Here is a 13,008-nt window from a genome sequence, read left to right as displayed (position 1 = left end):
GCACGCGCAGACGGCCGGCGCGTCCGCGTGGCGTTCGTTTCACCCCAAAGGCGGCGCAAACTTGGGCCGCGGATGGGTCGAAAGCGGACACAAAACAGACAAAAATCCGTTTGTCCCGCGCGCTGGGCCGTCCGGTTTGTTCGTTTTACCTCAAACGGACGGGCCGGGACAAAATGGGGTCGCGCGGTGGAGTTGGCCTAAGTAGCCAAGTACTAGGCATGAACCTCACGAGAATTAGATAGCGTAGCCATGTAGGGACCTCGCGTATCCTGATAAGCCCGCGACATGGCAGCACATGCTATGCTATGCTACCACAAGAAGTGAATGAACAATTAAAGGACGTGCACCTAGTCTGACCGAATTGCCGCACAGGCACAGTATACGACATCTATCCCCATATCCAAATCGTCGTACACAGCGAAAATTTACTGCCGATCGATAGGCCGATTCTCTGCCGCAGCAGCAGCAGCACAGTTTCGATCACGATCCTGAGCGCACGCACAGTCTCGGTGGTTCGTTCGCCACTGCTGAACCGAGATTCCCGCCCGTCACTCCCGAAAGGACGAGCCACCCGGCCGCACAGTGCGAGCCGCAGGCGGATGTCGGCGCCTCTCACCGGTCATATCGTCGGCGTCGGTACGTACTGCGCCGGAGCCGATCGACGCCGCGGCCGGACGCCCGTGGTCGATCCGCCCGAGCGCGTGGGGATTTTCGAGGGGTACTACGTGGCCGCACGGCGGCGCGGCGGCCCCTACCGCGCGCTGCGGCCGGATACGGGGGAATCGATCGGCCGGGCCGGGGTGGATGCGTCGTCAGGATTCGGCCTCAGAGAACGTTCAGAGGGGGGAGACGAGATACTATCCCTCTCTGCAGTACGAGATCTTGGCCGATCCCAGCCGCAGCGCCACTGTGGGGTCTGTGGGCGCACAGGAACATGAACATCATCAAACGCCATCGCTGTGGCAGTGCCAGTGCGAGTGCGGGCATGCAGCAGCGGGAAGCCTACACGTTGTACGTACGTAGTTTTGGTCTGATCATCTGATGGAGGAGCGGGGACATGGGAGTGGTCATCTTTGGCTGTGGATCGTGACGGCCGGGTTGGTTTATGGGGGTCGTGCATGGTGCATGCATGCTCCTTTGATGATGGTTTGATGTGCATGTACCCGGCCGGCCATGTGACGGCTGATGCCGAGCACCACACGTTTAAGTTATCTGCACGTCCTTGTGTTGTTCTTGTTCTTTCTTTTCTTCCCTGGCGATGATAGCACAGCGCTGAGAGTATTGGTTTCTCTTGATTTTTGTTAGTTAATTGCTTGTTCATCTTTTGATTGATTTTCGTCCTGTGTGAACGCTGGTCTGAAGAAGTTCCCGGGGGAAAAGATACTGCGAAGGGTGCCGCTACCTAACACATGCATCGGCTGGGTTGCTGGCAAGACCCAAAATTGTTTTCTGATGGAAATTTAGTTATATTTTTTTTCCAAAACGCTTTGTTTGCTACACCTAGCAACATGGCGGCTGCAAGCATGTTCAACTGAAAATCTGCCATTGGAAAAGAGTATCTGTCGAACTATTAAACCAATTAAAAGGCGTTAGAATGGTGGCCAACCAGCTACGCCATGTGGCGCATGCTGGTTGGTCACGGTGAGAAAGTTTTTTTAAATGGCAGAGAGGTTTTTTTTCGAGAGAAGTTTTTCTAAGCTTTTTCGTTTTCCTTTTAAGATGGTTGTGATGTCCATGTGATGCAAGAATTTTTTTTCTTCAGATTTTGGCATGATGGTGATGTGTGCATAGCTTCCTCTCAAACGGCCCGCAATGGCGGGCCCCAACCACTAGTTGCAATCTAAGGCCAACTCTAGTTGATCCTCTAAAACTCTAGAGGAGTAAAATTTCTGTTTTACTCCTCTATTTTGCACCTAGCCAAACTCCTAGAATCTATAAGGGATTACAACTTTTACTTCCCAGCCAAACTATCCCTCAAAGCCATCTAAATATACTCGGCGCTTGTGCGACCGAGTAAAAGTTGTGTGTCTCTTTCTCCCGCCCCTCGCGGCTCCGGCCTTCCCACCGCTGCCGCCCTTCCGTCACCCCGCCAGCTTGCTGCCGTAGAAAACTACCCCCGGGCCGTCGCCTGTGCCGAAAAAGAGGATGTGGATGAAAAAGCTCCACCGGTCACAAGCACCGGCTCCAACCGCGCCAAAGGCCGCCGGGGTGGCGACTGCCTCTCCGGTGACGGCCGACCACCCTCCTGCCGCTCCCGCCGGTGCCAAGAGAGCTAGAAAATCGACGTCTGCGGCATCGGCCCTTGCCGAGAGGGCCGCGAAGAAGCAGAATGCCACTCTTATGCCCCATCCATGTTCGATGCCTCATGCAATGTCTTCGGCCACCCCTACGGCCATTGCTCTGGAACGTCCAGTCAGCGCAACCAACTAGAAGGGTCACGGCCGCCAAGTGCTCGAGGAAATGGCAACAAGGTAAAGAAAATCATCTTTTGCATTTTGGCCAACGAATTTGGCGGTGATTGTTGGTGGCTAATGATGATGGAGTTTGTTCGTTTTGTTGTCGTAGTGTGGAGATGAACATGGCTGAATTCTGGGCGTCTTTGGAGTCCTCGGCTATGATGGGGCTAGATGATCTCAATTATGATTCAATTTGGGATCACTCGGAGGTGGCCGAAGAAGAGGGGGTGGAAGAAGATGAGGTGGCCGAAGAGGAGGTGGCCGGTGGAGACAAAGTTGAGGAGGTGACTGAGGGAGTCATGGATTAAGGGGTCCTCGGACGTCCAGACAATTGACATGGGTCGGACTGTTGGACTATGAAGATACAAGGCCGAATACTTCTTCCCGTGTCCGGATGGAACTCTCCTTTGCGTGGATGGCAAGCTTGGTGATTCGGATATGTAGATTCCTTTCTCTATAACCGACTTTGTGTAACCCTAGTCCCCTCTGGTGTCTATATAAACCGGAGGGTTTAGTCCGTAGAGGCAACAACAATCATAATCATAGGCTAGACTTCTAGGGTTTAGCCATTACGATCTCGTGGTAGATACTCATATTCATCAAGATTAATCAAGCAAGAAGTAGGGTATTACCTCCATAGAGATGGCCCGAACTTGGGTAAACATCGTGTCCCCCGTCTCCTGTTAATTACCATCGACCTTAGACGCACAGTTCGGAACCCCCTACCCGAGATCCGCCGGTTTTGACACCAACATTACTGCTTTCATTGAGAGTTCCGCTGCGTCGTCACCAAAAGGTTTTTTATGGCTCCTTCAATCATCTACAACAATGCAGTCCAGGGGAGGTCTTTCTCCCCAGACAAGTCTTTGTATTCGGCGGCTTCGCACTGCGGGCCAACTCGCTTGGCCATCTAGAGCAGATCGACAGCTACACCCCTGGCCATCAGGTCAGGTTTGGAAGCTTGAATTACGTGGCTGATATCCGTGGAGACTTGATCTTTGACGGATTCGAGCTCGTGACAGCCGCTCCCTGCCACCACGATGAACATGACCTAAATCTACCATCGGACCGTGCTCAGGAGATTGCGTCTGTAGCTGCTCTGGCCTAGATCTGGAGTAGATCGCATCGTCCGCGGACGGGATGCTTAACCCTGGCACGGAAGTCGCAGACTCAGCGGCGTTGAAGCCGAACACAAATCTGACCTTGAGCAGAGCTTGTGTCATGGAACCTCAGAGTTGTCTCTGGCCATAGGTTCTGAACCGCGTACATCCGTGCCCGTCGAAACTGATCAGGCACCGATCATCGAGTTCACCTCCGCGGACATTTTCCGGCACTCGCCTTTAGGCGATGTGCTAAGCTCGTTAAAAGCCCTCTCCTTATCAGGAGATTCTTAGCCGAACTATATCCGGCTTGAATGGGAGGCAGATGACGGAGAATTTCGCTTCCCACCCACCACCCATTACATAGCCATTGTTGAAGACTTGACCGAAATGCTTGAATACGACTCCGAAGACATCGACGGTATGGATGCCGCCGCCGGAGAGGAGAAGGAGCCACCGCCTACAGAGCGCTGGACAGCCACCTCCTCGTATGACATATACATGGTGGACACACCCAAAGAGAACAACGGCGACAATGAAAATCCAGTTGAGGATAAGCCTCCTGAGATACAGCCAAAACTCCGGTGTCAGCGTCGCCGCTCTAAACCACGCCGTGGAAAAAATAGCAATACCGGCACAGGAGATAATAACACTCCGGACGATGCCGAAGACAATGAAGACCCCGTTGAGCCAACCTCCAAATAGGATGAACGGGAAGATGGGCGAGCTAGCCCTGATGAACAGGCCTTGAACGAAGATTCGGAGGATAGTAACTACCTTCCGCTCTGCAAGGACGAGGTGAGCCTCGGCAACGAAGAATTTATCATGCATGAGGAACCTTTCGAGCAGGAGCTCTTTAAGCGCAGGCTAATAGCCACTGCAAGAAGCCTGAAAAAGAAGCAACATCAGCTTTAAGCTGATCAAGATCTGCTCAATGATAGGTGGACTGATGTCCTGGCAGCCGAGGAATACGGCCTCGAGCGCCCAACCAAAAGTTACCCGAAGCACAAATTGTTGCCACAATTCGACGACGAGGCGTTGGATCCTGTCGCACCAACGGATAATGCGGCTGACCGACCACCACGTGGCCGGGACAAAGCGGCCAATCAAGCCGAACACCAGCACGCACCTCCTCGCCATGAATATAGAAACACAACAGCTTGGAAATGCACATATGACCTGCGGCATGACTTGGAAAATAGAGCAGGCCAGACAAGATCGATCTATGGATCGGGGGGCGTGCCCAGATGCGCGATGATGGCCACACGGCCGGACGTGACAAATATAATCACATCCGGGCTGAGAACCGCAGATGAACTCCATCCGAGCTATGTCATGATTTGGCTCGATATAGAGGCGCCGCACATCCCCTATGCTTCACTGATGAAGTAATGCAACATGAATTGCCGGAAGGGTTTAAACCCGTGAACATTGAATCATATGATGGGACAACAAACCCCGCGGTATGGATAGAGGATTTTCTTCTCCATATTCACATGGCCTGCGGCGAAGATCTTCACACCATCAAATATCTCTCACTAAAACTCAAGGGACTAGCTCGGCACTGGTTAAACAGCCTGCCCGAAAACTTCATTGGCAACTGGGAAGACTTGGAAGATGCCTTCCTAGACAACTTTCAGGGCACATATGTCCGACCTCTGGATGCCGACGACTTAAGTTACATAGTTCAATAGTCCTGAGAGTCATCCAAGAAATTCTGGACTAGGTTCTTAACTAAAAAGAACCAGATCGTCAACTGTCCGGACGCCGAAGCCCTCACAGCCTTTAAACACAGCATCCGTGACAAATGGCTTGCCCGACACCTCGGCCAAGAAAAGTCGAAGTCCATGGCAGCCCTTACGACGCTCATGACCCGCTTCTGTGCGGGCGAAGATAGCTGGCTAGCCCGTAGCAACAATAATGCAAGCGAGCCTGGCACTTCTGAAGCCAGAAATCGCAACGGCAAGCCCCGACGCAATAGACACAAGCGTCGAAACAACGGTGACAACACCGAAGACACGGCGGTCAATGCCGGATTCAGTGGCTCTAAGTCCGGTCAGCGGAAGAAGCCATATAAGAGAAATAGTCCGGGCCCGTCCAGCAGACTGCATACTCGATCGTCCGTGCCAAATCCACGGCACTCCGGATAAACCAACCAATTATACCAGCAGAGAGTGTTGGGTTTTTAAATAGGCCGGCAAGTTAAATGTCGAGAACAAGGAGAAGGGATCGCACAACGAGGACAATGACGAGGAGCCCCAGCCACCGAACACAGGGAGCAGAAGAAATCCCCCCCCCCCAGTTAAAAGGGTGAATATGATATAAGCTACCTGTTGGGGAACATAGTAATTTCAAAAAAATTCCTACGCACACGCAAGATCATGGTGATGCATAGAAACGAGAGGAGAGAGTAATGTCCACGTACCCTCGTAGACCATAAGCGGAAGCATTATGACAATGCGGTTGATGTAGTCGTACGTCTTCACGATCCGACCGATCCAAGTACCGAACGTACGTCACCTCCGAGTTCAGCACACGTTCATCTCGATGACGATCCCCGGACTCCGATCCAGCAAAGTGTCAGGGATGAGTTCCGTCAGCACGATGGCGTGGTGACGATGATGATGTTCTACCGGCGCAGGGCTTCGCCTAAACTCCGTGACGATATGACCGAGGTGGAATATGGTGGAGGGGGGCACCGCACACGGCTAAGGAATGATCACGTAGATCAACTTGTGTGTCCTAGGGTGCCCCCTGCCCCCGTATATAAAGGAGGGAGGGGGAGGTGCGGCTGGCCCCCTAGGGGTGCGCCTGGAGGAGTCCTACTCCCATCGGGAGTAGGGGAGGGAGTAGAACTCCCCCCTCTTGCCTTGGTGGAGAAGGAAAGGGGGGAGGGGAAAGAGGAAAGGGGGGCGCCCCCCCTTTCCTTGTCCTATTCGGACTAGGAGGGGGGAGGGGGTGCGCGGCCTGCCCTGGCCGGCCCTCCTCTTCTCCCTCATGGCCCATTAACCCCCGGGAGGGTTCCGGTAACCCCCCGGTGTTCCGGTAAAATCCCGATTTCACCCGGAACCATTCCAATATCCAAATATAGGCTTCCAATATATCAATCTTTATATCTCGACCATTTCGAGACTCCTCGTCATGTCCGTGATCACATCCGGGACTCCGAACAACCTTCGGTACATCAAAACTTATAAACTCATAATAAAACTGTCATCGTAACGTTAAGCGTGCGGACCCTACGGGTTCGAGAACTATGTAGACATGACCTAGAACTATTCTCGGTCAATAACCAATAGCGGAACCTGGATGCTCATATTGGCTCCTGCATATTCTGCGAAGATCTTTATCGGTCAAACCGCATAACAACATACGTTGTTCCCTTTGTCATTGGTATGTTACTTGCCCGAGATTCGATCGTCGGCATCCAATACCTAGTTCAATCTTGTTACTGGCAAGTCTCTTTACTCGTTACGTAATGCATCATTCCGTAACTAACTCATTAGCTACATTGCTTGCAAGGCTTATAGTGATGTGCATTACCGAGAGGGCCCAGAGATACCTCTCCGACAATCGGAGTGACAAAACCTAATCTCGAAATACGCCAACCCAACATGTACCTTTGGAGACACCTGTAGTACTCCTTTATAATCACCCAGTTACGTTGTGACGTTTGGTAGCACCGAAAGTGTTCCTCCGGAAAACGGGAGTTGCATAATCTCATAGTTACAGGAACATGTATAAGTCATGAAGAAAGCAAAAGCAATATACTAAACGATCAAGTGCTAGGCTAACGGAATGGGTCATGTCAATCACATCATTCTCCTAATGATGTGATCCCGTTAATCAAATGACAACACATGTTTATGGTTAGGAAACATAACCATCTTTGATTAATGAGCTAGTCAAGTAGAGGCATACTAGTGACGTTATGTTGGTCTATGTATTCACACATGTATTATGTTTCCGGTTAATACAATTCTAGCATGAATAATAAACATTTATCATGATATGAGGAAATAAATAATAACTTTATTATTGCCTCTAGGGCATATTTCCTTCAGTCTCCCACTTGCACTAGAGTCAATAATCTAGATTACATAGTAATGATTCTAACACCCATGGAGTCTTGGTGCTGATCATGTTTTGCTCGTGGAAGAGGCTTAGTCAATGGGTCTGCAACATTCAGATCCGTATGTATCTTGCAAATCTCTATGTCTCCCACCTGGACTTGATACCGGATGGAATTGAAGCATCTCTTGATGTGCTTGGTCCTCTTGTAAAATCTGGATTCCTTTGCCAAGGCAATTGCACCAGTATTGTCACAGAAGATCTTCATTGGTCCTGATGCACTAGGTATGACACCTAGATCAGAAATGAACTCCTTCATCCAGACTCCTTCATTTGCTGCTTCCGAAGCAGCTATGTACTCCGCTTCACATGTAGATCCCGCCACGACGCTTTGTTTAGAACTGCACCAACTTACAGCTCCACCGTTTGATAAAAACACGTATCCGGTTTGCGATTTAGAATCGTCCGGATCAGTGTCAAAGCTTGCATCGACGTAACCATTTACGACTAGCTCTTTGTCACCTCCATATATGAGAAACATATCCTTAGTCCTTTTCAGGTATTTCAGGATGTTCTTGACCGATGTCCAGTGATCCACTCCTGGATTACTTTGGTACCTTCCTGCCAAGCTTATTGCTAAGCACACGTCAGGTCTGGTACACAGCATTGCATACATGATAGAGCCTATGACTGAAGCATAGGGAACATCTTTCATTTTCTCTCTATCTTCTGCTGTGGTCGGGCATTGAGTTTGACTCAACTTCACACCTTGTAGTACGGACAAGAACCCTTTCTTTGCCTGATCCATTTTGAACTTTTTCAAAACTTTATCAAGGTATGTGCTTTGTGAAAGTCCAATTAAGCGTCTTGATCTATCTCTATAAATCTTGATGCCCAATATATAAGCAGCTTCACCGAGGTCTTTCATAGAAAAACTTTTATTCAAGTATCCCTTTATGCTATCTAGAAATTCTATATCATTTCTAATTAATAATATCTTATCTACATATAATATCAGAAATGCTACAGAGCTCCCACTCACTTTCTTGTAAATATAGGCTTCTCCAAAAGTCTGTATAAAACCATATGCTTTGATCACACTATCAAAGCATTTATTCCAACTCCGAGATGCTTGCACCAGTCCATAAATGGATCGCTGGAGCTTGCACACTTTGTTAGCATCTTTTGGATCAACAAAACCTTCTGGCTGCATCATATACAACTCTTCTTCCAGAAATCCATTCAAGAATGTAGTTTTGACATCCATTTGCCAAATTTCATAATCATAAAATGCAGCAATTGCTAACATGATTCGGACAGACTTAAGCATCGCTACGGGTGAGAAAGTCTCATCGTAGTCAACCCCTTGAACTTGTCGAAAACCTTTTGCAACAAGTCGAGCTTTATAGACAGTTACATTACCATCAGCGTTAGTCTTCTTCTTAAAAATCCATTTATTCTCAATGGCTTGCCGATCATCGGGCAAGTCAACCAAAGTCCATACTTTGTTCTCATACATGGATCCCATCTCAGATTTCATGGCCTCTAGCCATTTTGCGGAATCTGAGCTCATCATCGCTTCCTCATAGTTTGTAGGTTCATCATGGTCAAGTAACATGACTTCCAGAATAGGATTACCGTACCACTCTGGTGCGGATCTTACTCTGGTAGACCTACGAGGTTCAGTAGAAACTTGATCTGAAGTTTCATGATCAATATCATTAGCTTCCTCACTGATTGGTGTATTTATCACAGGAACCAGTTCTTGTGATGAACTACTTTCCAATAAGGGAGCAGGTACAGTTACCTCATCAAGTTCTACTTTCCTCCCACTCACTTCTTTCGAGAGAAACTCCTTCTCTAGAAAGGATCCGAATTTTGCAACGAAAATCTTGCCTTCAGATCTGTGATAGAAGGTGTACCCAACAGTCTCTTTTGGGTATCCCATGAAGACACATTTGTTCGATTTGGGCTCGAGCTTATCTGGTTGAAGTTTCTTCACATAAGCATCGCAGCCCCAAACTTTAAGAAACGACAACTTTGGTTTCTTCCCAAACCACAGTTCATGAGGTGTCGCCTCAACGGATTTTGATGGTGCCCTATTTAATGTGAATGCGGCCATCTCTAAAGCATAACCCCAAAACAATAGCGGTAAATCAGTAAGAGACATCATAGATCGTACCATATCTAGTAAAGTATGATTACGACGTTCGGACACACCATTTCGTTGTGGTGTTCCGGGTGGCGTGAGTTGCGAAACTATTCCGCATTGTTTCAAATGTAAACCAAACTCGTAACTCAAATATTCTCCTCCACGATCAGATCGTAGAAATTTTATTTTCTTGTTACGATGATTTTCCACTTCACTCTAAAATTCTTTGAACTTTTCAAATGTTTCAGACTTGTGTTTCATTAAGTAGATATACCCATATCTGCTCAAATCATCTATGAATGTGAGAAAATAATGATACCCGCCGCGAGCCTCAACATTCATTGGACCACAAACATCAGTATGTATGATTTCCAACAAATCAGTTGCTCGCTCCATAGTTCCGGAGAATGGCGTTTTAGTCATCTTGCCCATGAGGCACGGTTCGCAAGTACCAAGTGATTCATAATCAAGTGATTCCAAAAGTCCATCAGTATGGAGTTTCTTCATGCGCTTTACACCGATATGACCTAAACGGTAGTGCCACAAATAAGTTGCACTATCATTATCAACTCTGCATCTTTTGGTTTCAACACTGTGAATATGTGTATGACTACTATCGGGATTCAATAAAAATAGACCACTTCAAGGGTGCATGACCAAAAAAGATATTACTCATATAAATAGAACAACCATTATTCTCTGACTTAAATGAATAACCGTCTCGCATCAAACAAGATCCAGATATAATGTTCATGCTTAACGCTGGCACCAAATAACAATTATTTAGGTCTAAAACTAATCCCGATGGTATAGATGTAGAGATAGCGTGCCGACTGCGATCACATCGACTTTGGAACCATTTCCCACGCGCATCGTCACCTCGTCCTTAGCCAATCTTCGCTTAATCCGTAGTCCCTGTTTCGAGTTGCAAATATTAGCAACAGAACCAATATCAAATACCCAGGTACTACTGCGAGCATTAGTAAGGTACACATCAATAAGATGTATATCACATATACCTTTGTTCACTTTGCCATCCTTCTTATCCGCCAAATACTTGGGGCAGTTCCGCTTCCAGTGTCCAGTCTGCTTGCAGTAGAAGCACTCTGTCTTAGGCTTAGGTCCAGACTTGGGTTTCTTCTCTTGAGCATCATCTTGTTTTCTGTTCTTCTTGAAGTTCCCCTTCTTCTTCCCTTTGCCCTTTTTCTTGAAACTGGTGGTCTTGTTAACCATCAACACTTGATGCTCCTTCTTGATTTCTACCTCCGCGGCTTTTAGCATCGCGAAGAGCTCGGGAATAGTCTTGTCCATCCCTTGCATATTATAGTTCATCACAAAGCTCTTGTAGCTTGGTGGCAGTGATTGAAGAATTATGTCAATGAAACTATCATCAGGAAGATTAACTCCCAGTTGAATCAAGTGATTATTATACCCAGACATTTTGAGTATGTGTTCACTGACAGAACTATTCTCTTCCATCTTGCAGCTATAGAACTTATTGGAGACTTCATATCTCTCAATCCGGGCATTTGCTTGAAATATTAACTTCAACTCCTGGAACATCTCATATGCTCCATGACGTTCAAAACGTCGTTGAAGACCCGGTTCTAAGCCGTAAAGCATGGCACACTGAACTATCGAGTAGTCATTAGTTTTGCTCTGCCAGACATTCTTAACATCGTCAGTTGCATCAGCAGCAGGCCTGGCACCCAACGGTGCTTCCAGGACGTAATTCTTCTGTGCAGCAATGAGGATAATCCTCAGGTTACGGACCCAGTCTGTGTAATTGCTGCCATCATCTTTCAACTTTGCTTTCTCAAGGAACGCATTAAAATTCAACGGAACAACAGCACAAGCCATCTATCTACAACAAACATAGACAAGCAAAATACTATCAGGTACTAAGTTCATGATAAATTTAAGTTCAATTAATCATATTACTTAAGAACTCCCACTTAGATAGAAATCCTTCTAATCCTCTAAGTGATTACGTGATCCATATCAACTACACCATGTCCGATCGTCACGTGAGATGGAGTAGTTTCAACAATGAACATCAATATGTTAATCATATCTACTATATGATTCACGCTCGACCTTTCAGTCTCCGTGTTCCGAGGCCATATCTGTTATATGCTAGGATCGTCAAGTTTAACCTGAGTATTCCGCGTGTGCAACTGTTTTGCACCCGTTGTATTTAAACGTAGAGCCTATCACACCCGATCATCACGTGGTGACTCAGCACGAAGAACTTTCACAACGGTGCATACTCAGGGACAACACTTCTTGATAATTTAACGAGAGATCATCTTAAAATGCTACCGTCAATCAAACAAGATAAGATACATAAAGGATAAACATCACATGCAATCAATATAAGTGATATGATATGGCCATCATCATCTTGTGCTTGTGATCTCCATCTCCGAAGCACCATCGTGATCACCATCGTCACCGGCGCGACACCTTGATCTCCATCATAGCATTGTTGTCGTTACGCCATCTATTGCTTCTACGACTATCGCTACCGCTTAGTGATAAAGTAAAGCAATTACAGGGCGTTTACATTTCATACAATAAAGCGACAACCATATGGCTCCTGCCAGTTGCCGATAACTTCGGTTACAAAACATGATCATCTCATACAATAAAATAGAGCATCACGTCTTGACCATATCACATCACAACATGCCCTGCAAAAACAAGTTAGACGTCCTCTACTTTGTTGTTGCAAATTTTACGTGGCTGCTACGGGCTTAGCAAGAACCGTTCTTACCTACGCATCAAAACCACAACGATAGTTCGTCAAGTTAATGTTGTTTTAACCTTCGCAAGGACCGGGCGTAGCCACACTCGGTTCAGCTAAAGTGAGAGAGACAGGCACCCGCCAGTCACCTTTAAGCACAAGTGCTCGTAACGGTGAAACCAGTCTGGCGTAAGCGTACGCGTAATGTCGGTCTGGGCCGCTTCATCTCACAATACCGCTGAGCCAAAGTATGACATGCTGGTAAGCAGTATTACTTGTATCGCCCACAACTCACTTGTGTTCTACTCGTGCATATGACATCTACGCATAAAACCAGGCTCGGATGCCACTGTTGGGGAACGTAGTAATTTCAAAAAAATTCCTACGCACACGCAAGATCATGGTGATGCATAGCAACGAGAGGAGAGAGTAATGTCCATGTACCCTCGTAGACCGTAAGTGGAAGCGTTATGACAACGCGGT

The sequence above is a fragment of the Triticum aestivum genome, chromosome 7B (assembly GCF_018294505.1).
Source record: "Triticum aestivum cultivar Chinese Spring chromosome 7B, IWGSC CS RefSeq v2.1, whole genome shotgun sequence".
NCBI lineage: Eukaryota > Viridiplantae > Streptophyta > Magnoliopsida > Poales > Poaceae > Triticum > Triticum aestivum.
Note: the sequence above shows the minus strand (reverse complement) of the source record.